This window comes from Bacillus rossius, chromosome 8 (genome assembly GCF_032445375.1).
Source record: "Bacillus rossius redtenbacheri isolate Brsri chromosome 8, Brsri_v3, whole genome shotgun sequence".
Classification (NCBI taxonomy): domain Eukaryota; kingdom Metazoa; phylum Arthropoda; class Insecta; order Phasmatodea; family Bacillidae; genus Bacillus; species Bacillus rossius.
Genome location: NC_086336.1, coordinates 16,473,246 through 16,488,850, shown reverse-complemented (window position 1 = coordinate 16,488,850; position 15,605 = coordinate 16,473,246). Strand labels below are relative to the sequence as shown.

General features: G+C 38.4%; 1 protein-coding gene across 2 annotated transcripts in view; it reads left to right on the top strand.

Moving 5' to 3' along the window:
* Nucleotides 1-452: 452 nt before the first annotated feature.
* LOC134535535 (zinc finger protein 1) overlaps nucleotides 453-15,605 on the top strand; it is a 1,265,084-nt gene continuing 1,249,931 nt past the window's right edge. Inside the window, exon 1 of one of the 2 annotated variants that reach the window (XM_063374681.1) lies at nucleotides 453-2,176. The gene's annotated coding sequence lies outside the window, so the exon portion shown is untranslated. The remainder of the gene's footprint in view (nucleotides 2,177-15,605) is intronic. The other variant, XM_063374682.1, reaches the window with a different exon arrangement.

The following is a 15,605-nucleotide window of genomic DNA, read 5'->3' as shown; positions in this document are numbered from 1 at the left end:
CGCCTTATCGTTCATGTATCATAGTTGCGACGAGATGACTGTGCGCCTTGCGCTTAGAGGCGACACCGCGCTAGAAGCACCGGCGAGCGTAGCACTTATCATCCCGCCTCACCAGCACAACTCCTAGGTGGTTGTCTGTGCAGCTGGTGAGGTCTGTGATAGTCGAGAGTGACACCGACAGAAGACGCGCCGTCGCTTGTAGCCGAGAGTCCCTCCACGGTGCTCGGACGGCGGTCTCCGAGCCAGGACGCCAGTGCAGCGGCGCGGCAAGGTGGACGCCAGGTCGGCCGAAGGTGACGGGAAGCGAGGCCAGGATGTGGCGGGCCTATCGCGCGCCTTCCTGCCGGCCCACGTGGTTCCTGCTGCGGCAATTACCCCCCCATCCCCCCCCCCTTCGACCCTCCTGCTCCGTGAGAAAACTGCCCGGAGAAGTCGCCGTGCCGCGCGGCGTACGGTCATCCCACAGGACGTGTGCAGCTTCTTTCGCGTGGTCCACCTTCTCTCCGGGCCACGTGTTTTCCTGTCTGTTCCTCGGTGGCTTATAGTTAGAGACCGGAAAAATTCGCGGTTTCGATGACCTTCAGGATAGACTACACAGTCCTCAGTACACAACTAGTTTGCTTGTGATACGATACTTCTTTGGTTGAGCATTTCCCATTGGCCCAGAGTCGTCCAGATGAACATTGAACCAATAACAAAAGCAGCTTTTAAGGTATATGTATTTTAATTTTAGCGTATCGCGAAATGAATCCGCGAATTTTTCCGGTCTCTAATGATGACACAGTTCAGCTTCCTGCCGGATTGCAGGTGATTGGGTCATTTGACTTCTGCGATGTTGTTATTGATCTCTTTTTCTTGGGGAGCGGGTTTCCACTGAGGACGCAGTTCACGTTTATGAGGTTATTCACACAAGTCTCTAGTGATATTATAAAATTCAATTAATTAAAACTTTGTGCGTCTTCTGCTACTGGTTCGCTGTCAGTCTGGCGGAAACTTGGCCAATTAGAAACACTAAACCAAATAAGTATCGAATAACAAGTTACCCAGTTGAGACGCCTCGCGAGTCAGGAGGTGACTTTGCTCGAGTATACAGAATATTCAATGCTGTTGGAAGTCATCGAACCCGCGAATTTTCCCCTTCTCTACACTTAACCCATGATTAGGGGCATGCACATTTCGCGAAAAGATTCAGAGACGAGCTGAAATTTAAAACAATTTAGCATCGTCTTGTGTTTATTGATTGAGTGAGTTTCTTTCACGTCCATGTTGATTGTTACAAACACCAATCTCAGTAATTCAGCGCGGAATAAAATGCGTCCTGTATGGCCCGGTCAAGTAAGGCAACGACTTCTCTCGCAGACGGCCGCTGATCACAAGAAGGAAACCGCTGGTGCGGGTGTACCTTGTTGCAGTCCAGTAGTCGTTCAGATTTATTCGTGAAAAATGCCTGCCCCTACCCATGATCCTAATACTCGCGACACCCAAGTGAACAATAATTTGCATTATAGGCTGTCGCTCGCCAGATAATAACGTGAATTCTCAGGTCTCTACGTATTATTACGAGTATACGACTCTAAAAGATACTTACTTCCGGTGAATAAATTTATCTTGCCTCTACCTATTCGTAAGAAGACAATGAAATTTCACATGCAAAGAACTGGTGGCTAGACTTGTTGGTTTTTTTTTTCTCTGACCTTGAATTTGCTTATTGTCTGCTATCTTTGAGAGACGTTTTGGATTCAGGTGACCTGGATATTTTTATACCGTTCAGTTGATGTTGGTTTGTTATTGTATTAGTTAATTGTGTCCCAGTTGAAGACGGCGCGGAAAAATATAATTATTTAAGTTAAACATGTCGTTAAATGAATTCACGAAACTTTCCAGTCTCAAATCTGTTTGTTTAAGGAAAAGTAAAAATTTATAGAAGTTCTGCCATATTTGCTGGTTAAATTTCCTTTCAGTCTGTAGGATGAGAGCTCCGACATGGACGATACAACCCAGGGAAACTGGGCAAATGATAACCACGGCCTGCAGTGGGAAGCATTCCAGCATGTCTGGAGTAACCTGGAAGGAAACAGCTCAGAACGCTCCCGTGTACGAACCCGAGTCTAATATTCCATTATTACTTCACTCCGCTTCTGGACGAGTCTTCACGCCGCGTGGTTCTGCTCAAGAAGTAAGTTACTTAAATAGCATTATTATAGTGTCTACTAGCAGTATTTATGTAGTTATATTTGGTTGTGCGGGGAGTAAATTAAATCATGTTAAAAAATTTAGTTCAGTGGGTAGTTCCGAATATTTAATGAAGTTTGTTCTCCTTCTAGGACTAATTATGTGACAAAAGTGCGACAGAAATGTTTATTCGTTTACGAAAATTACAACATTTAAAAATCTACAAGTCGAACGATGTATCTCGTAAACATTTAATAATGATTTTTTAGGTATAGCCACGGTTATTTGCGTATGCATTGGGTCATAAAATATGCATGAAGCACGTATGCATGTGTTTTCGCATTCATGATTGGACTACAGTGCTTTCGTCAAGCTCCTGAAGACCCTGAGTCAATTACAAACAAGGTAAAGAAGTGGTTATCCAATCACGTGTTGTCCGCCAAACGACTTCTTTATTGATCGCCTCCTCTTCTTGACGCTCTCGTCACGTGATCACCCATACCTTGGGATCTGCGCAGATTCTTTTGCTTCTTGTCGCACTATAGCCTGTTTTCTTTTTTTTTTTAGACGTGCATCCATGTTGATTTCCTTTATTGACGTGACAACGTCTAATAAATCGATGAACGCCGGCTGCACGCACGAAAAGTGTCCCGTTACACACATTGTTCCGTTACGCTGTGTCCCGTTTCGCTCATTGTTCCGTTACGCTGTCGGCGAGTGCAGTAATAATAGGTTATGTTACAATTGACTAAAAAATTATGGTGATTCATATAACTGATGATAGATATTTGATTACAGTTATTTATATGAAAACTTGTTCATAATTATATTTAAACTTTATAGCTAAACGCTAGTTTCTAAAATTAATTACAAGTCATCTACACGTGAACTGTTTCGTCGACTGTTTATAAAGTGAAGTGTAAAGTTAATGTGGTTTTCATTGCTTATTACAACAATTTCGGCAATAAAGGTAAATTATTCTTGCATTTTAAAAATCTGATTACTAGTATAATTTCAAGTATTTATTCTTTTATTATTAAAATAAAAAATGATTCAATTTTATTCATAAAAGTATGCAATAATTTCATCAATGTTTTGTTATGACGTTGTCACGTTAAACTATCGACCGTAAACCGACTTTACAGACAACCAATTTTTTTCTCGTTATGGTCTCTCCCCCCTCCTCCTCTGCCGATCGGGTAGCGGTTGCAACTCGACTCTCGGGTACTCCGGGCCAGCTGCGCCCTTCCACCAGCTGCGCGGCACGTCACACCACAGGGAAGCCGTGGAGGCAGTTGTGTGACGTCTTAGCTCTCGCAGCACGCCATTTGGTAGGGAATGGAACGGGAGGCTCATGGAACGGAAATGTGTAACCACTGTGCTGCGGATAGCGTGAACCAAAGTTCACAAATACGAAAAGAAACTTTATTTTAATTAACTCTTTAATGAACTTTAGCAAGCTGGACAGTGTTTAAGGGAAATTCCTTTTCAGGTCCAAATCCGGGGTTTAGTATGTTTTCAAGTTTTTTTTTCACTTTTATTGGAGCTGTTTCATTATAAAGTTTAAAATTTCGGTCTGATAAATGATTCACTTGTCGACGTAGCTGCTCCGGCAGCGAATTCTAGCGGCGGATGCGGAAACTACGTGTGATTTGCGTAACGAAATTTAGTTGAAAACACAATTTAGGTACATCCATCCATCACGCTCTGCAGTATTTTAAACAATTCTATGTTAAATTTCATGACCGAGTTTCATATTATAAGTGTATTATTTGTAACATGAGAACTCAAAGACTCGCTCACGCGTTTTTTTTTTTTTTAAATTCCTTCACCGTAGTCATATTGAATTATTCAAAACTTAGCAGGAATAAAGTTCTATTACCCGTGAAGTTCGCGTTATAATTGGGAATGAGGCTGGAACGTATGTCATTATACTCTTTATTTGCGTTCTCATTGGATCATTGTTAGTTTTGACACGCTTTGAAGGACCAATAACAACACAACAAAAGTTTAAATTTACCCAAACACATACAATCCGTCCTTTAAAACTATTTTCACCACGTATAAACACTTCACTCCGCCCAATATTTTTGGTCTTCCGCAAACCGCTTTACACAGTGTCCGTCCATGGCCTCCCCTTGAGCGAAGCATTTCGAATATAGGTAGACTCAATCTGAAGAAGAAAAAGAGATAGTGCTTTAATACAATTACAATATTATGATATGGCAATATAAATAATTTTTAAATTCCTTATATTTATTTATTTTACCCCATTTTTTTATGAAGAAGATAATATCATAATTCTAACGATCACCGAACTTCCTAAGTGTATAATATTTACATTACTAATAAACAAGCATCTTGGATGGATGATAAATTATGTCTGAAATGGCCCCTCTTCCTCGAGTGATAGTACGCCTTATACTTTAACAGCATGCCGGAAGCTCTTATAGTCTGGGTTCATAAACTTTGGAAGAAACGCAAGAGTGTAAGTACGTAACACCAAACAAATGCAAGAAAACTACGTTAGTTTATAAAACACTCAAGTTGCAAGACATCAGCAACTGCAAGATTGTATGTTGAACAACGTTTTTCACAACATATAAATTATTAGTAATTTTATTTAAAAGCATCTTTTCTTTTCACTGTGAAATATTTAGTACTTGAAAACACAATGCGTGTTATAAAAAGAAAATTATTGCCATATAAATCCATGACGTCTGCATCATTAAAATCTTTCGACACTCGCCACTTCAAAAATATAATGCGGAAAAACAAGCCGTATCGCAAGAGGTTAAATGTTGGCAAATGCTTGAGTTGCGTTTTTGCGTCTTATTTAAATTACAAGCGGGCATTCGAAAATGTTATTTAACTTTTTGAGTCTTGTGTTTAGTTCGTAGTTTATAACCCAGGAAGTTGCTGGCATTCTACCCGGAAAGGCACGCATACATGGAAAACTAATGAGAGGAAGACAGCGGGGACGACCAAATGGGATATATTCTGTTTGAAACATGTTGATTTAAAAATTTCATTGAGTGCACTGTCTAAGAATTAAAAATAAAATTCGTTTGTATGGTATTTGATTTGGTTTTAATTAGCTTTATCCAATTCGGTGAGGTATTTCTGCCTCACTGCCGCGCGGCGTAACTGTTTCAGACTATATACTGCATGCACTGTTATGAGCTCAGTCTTCCACGTGTGACTCACATGTGAACGTTTAACAGAAGTTCTGTCCGGGCGGGAGTCTGGGACCTCAGTTCCCCCGGTCAAGCGTCAGTTCTCTCAGTTCCGTCAGTTGCGAGCAAAGTTTCGCGATGCTATTCTTTCATTTATGGAAACATATGCATCCCTTTCCGAGCTGTGGGATCTGGAATAATTACAAAAAGGCTATCTCTTAGGACGAACTCGTAGAAAAGGTAAAAAGTAGTTCAATCACGTTTTAATTGTGAAGTGGCAAATATATATATATATATATAGTGTAACATCCAAACTCGGTAACGAGCAAATTCGTGTGTTCAGACCGAAATTTTAAACTATATAATAAAACAAACGGCTCCGATGAAAGCGATAAAGAATTGAAAAAATAACTAAACCTCGGCTTTGGACCTGTTTTTCGAAAGTAATTTTTATTAAATTACTGCCCGTCGTGTTAAAATTAACTAAACAGTTAATACTATAAAGTTTTCCTTTGTCTTTGTGAACTTTGGTTCGCACCTTCCGCCATAGATGGCAGCACCGAGGTTGTTACACATTTCCGCTTCACGCGATTTCGGTTACATACACGAAATCACTCCTACCAAATGCCGCGTACCGAGAGCTTAGATGTTACACATCATAACAATTTATGACGGTCTCTCATCTGACACAACTGATGGAAAAAACTGGAGAAACTGGACGAAAAACTGAGCTGTGGCTACAAACGTTCTGTTCAGTTATTCGTTCAGTTTACCTTTCAGATCAGGATCCATTTACATAAACTGAAGATGTAAAGTATTTAGCGTGTTAACTGCACGTGTGTGTGCACGCCGCTACTCTGTGGCACTGCTTCTACTCGAGAGGGCGGTTGGACGGTTCTTCCCCCGACGCGTCCCCGCGGCCGGCTAAGTGGTGACGTCAGCCAGGGAGTGATGGATTAATGGATAAAGCAGCCTGCACGCGCATCCCAGCAATCATCGCGGACGCTCCAGGGAATTGACAGCGAGCAGGTTGGCGTGACGTAACGCCGGCAGGTCCCGGAATGTCCCGGAATGTCCCGACCTCGCACCTCCGCGCGCGGTGTCGGACAGGCTGTCCGGTCTCGCCGGCGCCGGGAGCGTCACGACGTGTCCTGGCGAGCAGTTGGCAAGCCTGCGTGCCGGCCCGTGATTAATGGCGCGTCTTGGAGAGTTTAGGGCTGATGTCATGGCGTTTACTCATGTCGGCGACGGTTTTCTTCCCGGGAGATCTGGCCGTCTCCTCTCTGACGACTATTTATTTTAAGCCTATCTGAAGCCAATCGCTGTATAAAACCTTGCTTAATTTCATTTAAATCAAACCGTTATTATTTACACCCGTTCTCGTAAGTAAAGGATTTTATTATAGGTATTAAAAAAAACATATTTGAAACATTTGAAGTGAAACTTCTTTTTGAGGAGGCTATAATTTTCGAGCGTTACCAAAATTCCGATCGCATGAGGGGATAGGTACGGGGTGGGGAGGAGAGTGCGTCAGCGGCGACGCACTCCAATACATGCGCTAGCTGTCGAATGGGAAGATGGCAATATGAAGGGGGGGGGGGGGGAAGGGTACATAGTGTGACAAGTTGTAACGGCCTTACGGAGATACGGCATGGGAGAGGTAGAAATTTCCAGCAGTGATGCTACGGAATTCTCGTAACGCTGCTTGTGTTTATCTACTAACTTTAACATTAAGTTTTCGTAACGGCTAATGATTGACGCTATCATATTTATTTTATTTTATTTAAAGTATCTACAATTTATTTATACGCGTGGAAAAGAGTTATTGAATGCACAATTAACATTATAGGTAAGTATCATTAATTTTCATTCAATAATGTGACTGAAAGTGTAAAAACGAAGTATAGACTTAATAGGTTAGCTTTTTAAGTGTAAATTATTTTTTGGTATGTGAACAATGTGATTTGAAATTTCAAAATTACTTATTGACTTAGGACATAGACTTTATAAGTGTAATTTTTTTTCGATTGGAGGGTTATTTGTTATTGCATTCTATTCAGCTAGAGATAGTAATTTAACATAATGCCTAAAGTAATAAGGTTCAGAAGCAGATAAGAGGTAGGTATCATTGGCAGCGTGTAATAAACCATCAAAGAGAGCACGAAAAAGGCTAATAATTTATCCCTATCTTTAACAAACAAGCAAGAAGTTCCACTTCTGACGCGCCTGGACTCCATACACACAATGTTAGGTAGATTTAGAAGATATACTACCTATTGTAGCCGTTACCATGGTTCGACTTCCGGAAAATTGTTATAAATATAAACATCGAAAATCTAGGTCAAGTTTTAAAAACTTATGTCTAAAAACAATTTTGATACGATAACCATAACTGCAAGGGGAGGAAAAAACAAGGTTTGCAGGACAAAAGAATCATAACTCTGTTCGACTGTTCGTAGGCACACCATCGAATTCGTTCAAAGTGTTTGCAGATCTTATAATTTGTATCTCAAATTTTTGGCTGAAACAATTTTTGATAAGCAAAAACATTGTTGCAAGGGGTTGAAAGAAGGGTATGAATAAATAAAAATTCCTAAAATACGTACTTTGTACATTATTAAATCCATTACTTTTTATTGTAAAACTTCTCAATATTATCTACAACTTTCGTCCGAAATAATTTTTTTTATGACCAACCATTACTGCAAGGGATGAAAAATAACAGGGGTTGAAATACAAAAATATTCATAACGCCCTTAATATTCACATTGTTAATTCCGTTCGAATTGTTTGTAAACCGTATAAATATTATCTAACACATTTGTCTGAAAAAAATTTTTTATACGACCTACCATAACTGTAAGGGGTTCGAAGACAACAAAAATTCATAATTCCCTTAGTAAGGACACAATCGAATCCGTTCAGATTGTGAATCATAATTTTTATCTAAAATTAGCCTGAATTTTTTTTTGATAAGATGAGCATTTGCTTCATGGGGTTGAAAGAAACAAGGGTAGGATTGAAAAAAAATTCATAATTTCTGTACCATGTACACTATCAAATTAATTCTTTTTATAGTAAAACCTTGAAATAAAATCTACAACTTTTGTTTGATATATATATTTAATATATATGTATATATTATACATACACACACATACACATACAACCTACCATGACTTCAAGGGGTGGAACAAACAGGGGTTGAATTATGAATATTCATAACTCCCTTAGTAGGTACACTATCAAATCCATTCAGATTGTTTGAAAATCTTATAATTTTTATCTTAAACTTTTGTCTGAAACTTTTTTTTTTGATAATACAAACCATTATTGCAAGAGGTTGAAAAAACCTGGAGCTTGAACAAGAAAATAAATAGAACTTCCCTACAATGTACACTATATAATCCATTCTTATTTTAGTTTAACTGTGTAAATATTGTCTAAAACTATTATTAAAATTAATTTTTACCCAACCAACCTTTACTGCAAGGAGTGGAAATAATAATTATTTTTTTAAATACATATATACTATCAAATATTTATTTTTTATTATATAAACCTAAACTTCATCCAAAACTTTGGCGGAAAATTTTTGTTAAACGTATTATCAACGTAAAAATAGAAGTTGAAATTTAAAAAAATTCAAATTTTTCTTCGTATCAAATGCGTTCGAATTTATTTTAAACCATCTTAATGTAATCTTAAACCTTAGTGAAAAGCAAATTTTTATACGGTTATCTTATTAGTGCAAGGGATGAAAAATAGTTTTTGTTAGAGGTCAGAAAAAATAAATAATTACCTTAGTTGGCATATAATATGAATTTGTTCTAAACTCTTCAATTATGGATACATTGAGTTAAAAATATTCGTAATATTTTAGCTGTAATTATTGTTACTATTTAAAAATGTAGGGAGAACTGGGTTGTCTGGGTTCGTTAGTGATAGCCCAAGTTAGTTTTAATACAGTTTAATAATTTACTAATATTTACATTAATAATAACTAATTATACTTAAAAATGTTTATTCTCAAGTCACTCAATGTCTGTAAAGTTTTACAGTTCGCACTCCTCACTGGAGCTAGACTCCACAGTGGTTCGCCTGTTACCTCGCGCCACTCAGTCGCCGCGCTCTTGCGATCCAGTCGAACACCGCGTCGCGCCACTCTCTAGAGGGGAGGGGGTTGTCTCTCACCCTCTTCGCCGATGTCGCACTTCCCTTCACTCGCGGAACTCTCGGAACTTGCTCGGAACTGGGCACTCACGTGGCGGGACTGCATCGTCGAACTTGTGGCACTCACCACCTTGGAACTCCGTCGCGGGACTCTCGCCGCACTCGCGACACTCGCGGCACTCACTGTCGCGTAGGCCGGCGTCGCTGCTTAAGTACCTGGGTGCCCTTCTCGAACCGACGAGAGCGGCGGTGACGAGTTGCGTCATCCGTGGCCGACCCGACCCCCCCCGAACATTCCAGAAAAGTGGCGTCAATCCAAGCTGCTCCGCGCAGTGGCCCACGGAATTCCCGAGGCCGCTCAGCGATAGATAACAGCGCCGAGGGAGGACGATGCGCGGGGAGAGGTGGGGGGAGTGTGTAGCGACGACCTTTGTAATCTGGCATGCCATACATCAGAGACCTGCACTTGGCACAGCGCGCGACGCCCCTGGCCACGCAGGGCCGGCAGCCAGCTTCGAACCTGGTATCACGGTCTGGTCTCTCGCGTTCCTAACAGTATTTAATCTTTCCTTTTGTAATATTGGAGAACATCAATATTTTATGTAGAGTAAGTTCTTAAAATGTTCCAGAAGTTTAGAGAAGTTTACAAAATATTTCCAGAAAATAGATACTTCGAAATCTACCTACGCATGTAGGCTGTGCCTAAAGTTTTTATTTTTATTTTTAGGTTTTTCCTTTTTTATTTTTGTTTCATTTTCATTACAGTAAAATAACCGAGTAAATCATGTTTAAGATTTCTTGTTTCAACTTTGGTACAAATAACCAAATCAAATGGACCGTATCATATCGAGGTGCATGAATTTCTTGTTCTGAGCAAGTATCGACTGTACAGACTTTGTGGCGGCTAGTGAAGTAGTGCGATAGAATATAAACCAACTGCGCTTCTTCTTTCTTTCATTCTCTCCCTCTCAACAACCCACTCTTGTGTCTGCAGGACCATAAATGCTCTAATATCTCTTAATGGGCTTGGGAGCCAAACTTTTGTGTTAAGAAGGGTTTGTTTTTCTCTCATGAAGGAACTCTCAAACAGAAACACCTATTTACGCAATGGCTAAGTTGTTACCAGCACGATTTATATGTGGGAGTATTATTTAGATGGCATAATTTTGCAGCAGTTTGTAATAAATATTACCTCATTATTTCGGGAACAATATTTCAGACATTGTTATTTTGAAGTTTCGTTATAACAAATTTAAAATAAATTTCTTTGGTCTTGTTCGCAAATAATTTTTTGGTTCTTAAAATCCCTGCAAAGCCTATTTTCCCAGAAAAATAATATTCTGTGTTATTATTACAAGCACATTGCGAGCGCTGCCGCGAGGCGGCCTGCTAGCGGTCATCTGGCCCGTTGGCCCCTCGTGTGGGGGCGGCGCATGCCTTCAAGGATTAGCGGGCCGGCCTCGCTACTCTCATTTCCCCGCTCCCGCCTCCCTGGTGCTTCATCATCCATTCCTCAGTCCGTCTGGAAGGTTCTGTGGGCTCCCAGAGGCCAGAGGCCGCCGCGTGGAGAGGCGTGACGGAACGCTATTGTTCTGGGAGCTTCGACCTTGATGACGCGACACGTCAAAGGGGCGCCAGACCATTCCAGAAGGGTGGCTGAGGGGCATGAAAACAGCGACGCCAGCCTCTGGGGATTGGCGAGCGAACACGGGCGACGAGCAACGGGCCTCGTGTGCGGAGACTGGTGCGGCGGGGCTGCGCGGGTACGACGGACGAGTGAGTGGTGCGAGGCAGTGTGTTGGGACAGAGCGTTAGGGAGAGCCACTGTCGAGTCGAGCTCCAGTGGGGAGAGTGGGCTGTGGACTGAACGAAGAAGTGATTAGTTTGTGGAAAGACATTTTAAATGTTGTAATTTAATTCATAGTGTAAATACTAGTAATAAAACTGTCAATAATTAATTGATTGACCTATCCTTTCTGAACAAGTTTTCCCACTCGTACTAATAGGTTTGAATCTGAAATTCAACAGCATTCCATCTATCTCAAAATAGTATAACAGAAGAATTTAGGAAGATTATTTAAATTATGTAAATAATAAGTTTGTATATATTGTGCTCATCAAAATTCGATTTTTAAAGATAAAATCACCTTTTAAAATTATAAAATATAAAATACAATATTATATTATATATCCGATTTAGATTAAGTATGGATTACATGGAAAATAATCTTTATGTTCGATGCCTTTATTCATACAATTGGTTTGTGTACAAGTCTACTTTTTGTTGCTGAGTGTTGCTAAGTTTGTTTCGTTCTTAGAATCTTAAACGTAAAATCTAAATTGGCAACGGATTGCGAATCTTATCAGATATTGTGTTGAAGGTTACCCAAATAGTCTTGTATTATATTTTTGTGTTTCCCGTCGAAACCCAAAAAATATCAACAGTCTGACACACGATTCTTAGCTGTAAGCTGCTGTAGTTTTAAAATCTAAGTTTGTTAATTTTACTCTAAATAAAAGTACCCGTAAACGTAAAAAAATAATGTATCATGGCATTTTTGACTTGAGGTTCGCTTCAAAGATGGTGCCTACAACAGCTGGCTGTACATAATCTTTATTAGTAATTAGAACTATTTCAGTAGTAGCCGTCACGTATTATACTTCTTATGTTATCATATTTTACTTTCCATGTACACAATGGTAAATAAAAATATTTTATACTTGTGCATGTTTAATTTATTGCACCGCCTAGACATAGTTATGAGTAAAATATGGATCTTTTTAAAGTGCCTGTTCTAGTTATTCATTGGTTTATAACAAACAATAGAATTTGCTAGTAACAAATGACTTGAATTGTGTTCCAGGGTGGTATTAAAAAATTTCCAAATTGCAGTTTGATTATGATGTAAAGTGTTTTAAGTATTGTAACACTTGTTTTCTGAAAGATAGTGACAGTTACAGAGCAGTTTATTATTTTACCTCGGTTATTGTTAATACGTGTTTATATAAAAAAAATTAAGAACCACTAAGGTGTTGAAAAACACATAAAATTAAATAAAGAGGACCCTAAATGCTTTCAGCTACGGTGCACAGTGGTCCCGATCCAGCATTCATGGTGCAAAAATTCCTAGCGCGCTTATTATTCAAAAATTTTAAACGAAAAGGTACATAAACTTTTTAAAAGAATCTAGTTACGAATCCAGTACGCATGTTGTTGAAAAATAAAATGGCAGAAACAATATACCTGTTTAGCTGTGATAACGGGGTCTGAAGAGAGCAACAGCCTGCGAAATAAGTCCTCAATATTTGATCTTCTACTTGTTTTTCTTGCAAAAAATTGTCTATAATTCCTGATATCTTTGTTGCTGGCTTCCTGTACCTCTCCAGACAATTTTCCAAGAGAAAAACGGCATTTCTTACAATCAATGGATTATGTGCTAAAATTTTATGAACAGTCGGCGTCAGATGGTACCAAAATGGTCACTTACACTAATGTATGCTGTCATGTTTAACACATGAAATAAAAATAAATGTTGATAACCTGAGTAGTGAACTAAGTAAATTTGATATAGCTATACATATTAAAACAACGAAGTAAAAGTTTTATACTTTGCGACATTTTACTCCACTGAACTGAATGCTGCCAATTTTTTTTAAAAGTATTTTTGTACATTTTAGATGCATGCGACAAGAACTTTTATCCGACTTTTCGATAGTTACTCTGTGTTCATCTTTGCCGGTCTCTACAAGCAAAGCTGAGAGATCGTTTTCATCACTAAAAAGAATTAAAACTTACTGAGATCGTTTTCATCACTAAAAAGAATTAAAACTTACTTAAGGAATAATATGTCAGAGAGATTAACTGGCTTATCAATGATGTCTATACGTTATCCTGTTCTGTTGCAAGCAGTCAATGTGTGAAGTGTTATGGCACGTAAATGAAATATTAAGCTGTCACTGCAAATATGTTTATACAAATTGCATGTGTGATTAATGTAATTAAGGACAGTAATGTGTACTCATGTACTTATTACTTGTCTGATGATTTCATTAAAAAAACACTATGCAAGTATATATGCTGTTTAAAAATTATAAATATTTAGTCAAATTATATAATTATTTATCCAAAAAAATGTGTATTCATTAATATTAAATTAATTTGATTCCAATATACACTCAAATTTTAAGGTGACACTTTACTTTTTTATATTTTATTTTAAAAAGCCAGGTTACATACAACAAATATGGACCCCCTCCATTTCCGTCGCAAAATCCTGGCTACGGCTCTATCCCCAGGTTTACAAGGGTCCACATCCTCCAGCACCAGGTACGTGCGAGCACTGTGATTTTCGCAGAAATTTCCCTGTCATTTCTATGGCTGCGGGTGGCTGCAGACAAATAAGGCAGAGATTGTTACCTACATACATATACTACTGCCTGGCACAAATAACCTTTCGTGAATAGGCGTTAATAATTTTTAAAACCTTCTCAAAGTTTAAAGTTTTGATGAAATTTTTGTTTATCTTTAAATCTCTCTCATTCCATTAGGTATTAGTATTCAGCATTCCTTAGGGTGCCATTGTAAAGAGAATTTCATGTACTCATTAGGTGGTTAAAATCATTTTAGTAAAAAAAATCTTTCGCACTGAAAATAACTTGTATATGTGTGGTACACATGGACAACGGAACCGCTTAATTGTAGACTGCAATATTTGAAACATCACAGCGGTCAAATGAATCACTCAAATTAAAAACCAATTTTACCAACGAGTAGTAGGCATCTTATAGATATAAACATGAGATTATCGAATTAAAAAAAAAAAATACAATTTTTGTATTTTTGCACCATGATTGCTGAATCGGGACCACTGTGCGGTGTTCCGAATAACTTAATATTTAGAAACAACAGTGTAAAATTTGTTGATGTTTAGTTCAAAGGAAGTCTATTCTAGGACAACAATAATTTGTCGAACACATTCTGCCTTCAAGCTAAGACAAGGCAATTTCTCAATGTTCATTTCACGCAGTTCTCCGTCCTGAACAGCTGTTCACATTTGTGAGACGAACAACACATTGCCAGGATGGCAGTCGAGATTTATTCATGACTATAAATGCGCGAGAGAGGCCGTTCGTGTCTTGGGTAATCACACTACGGCTTCTAGTTTTTGCGCGTTTGTTCTGCATTAACTGTACGTTATTTCACCTCCCCCTACCTTTTTTAAAAAAAAATATTATCTTTTACTTGAAGATTTTGTTATTGCATTTACGACGTATTTGATACAAGTTTTTTAAACGCACTAACTTTAAGAGATATCTCTATATGCTGCTGTAAACAAAGGTAGCTTAGTTCGCTTTTGCACGATAATATTTAGGATATGTTATTCGTATCCGCTTAAAAGGGAATTCTTTTATGATAATCTGCAATAAAAGCTATGCAAAAAAATGGCAACAAACTACTTCATTTAAGTTTTTTGGATACGACAGGATCTAGTTTGAGAAAAAACAGTGGAAAAGATTTACTGTAAAATAAGTTAGCTCTGATTTATAATTATTTAGTTTAATAAATATTTTATTCAATTTTTCAACTAGCTCAATCATCGTCTGTAGAGCGGTATATAATTAGAATACATAGAAAACATATTTTGCGAAACCAAATCAATTTCCTTAGATTGTTTTTTACGTTTGGACTGAATGATAACCTGGATAAAATAATAACAACTTCATTTAGAAAATACCATACAGCTTGCAACAAATTTTATAATATACACACTTTATATAACAGTAATTTTGCTGGGTTTTTCAAAGAAGAATGCTTCAGATAGCCAGATAACCGGATATTCGTAGAAACTACAGGATGAGTACAAATGATCAGCACACTTTCAAAAAGTAATAAAAAATAAACGGTACTACAGATTCACCTGAAACATTTTACAGTCAATAAAGAATCTCTGAAAGCTTTTTTTTTTTTTTTTACAAGTTACAGTGACTCGGTGACGCTGAAAGCACGGAGGCGGTATTCAAACTCGTCCCACACTGTGTGCAATGTGTCGGCGGCGATGGACTCAACTGTCACTGTGATTCGCT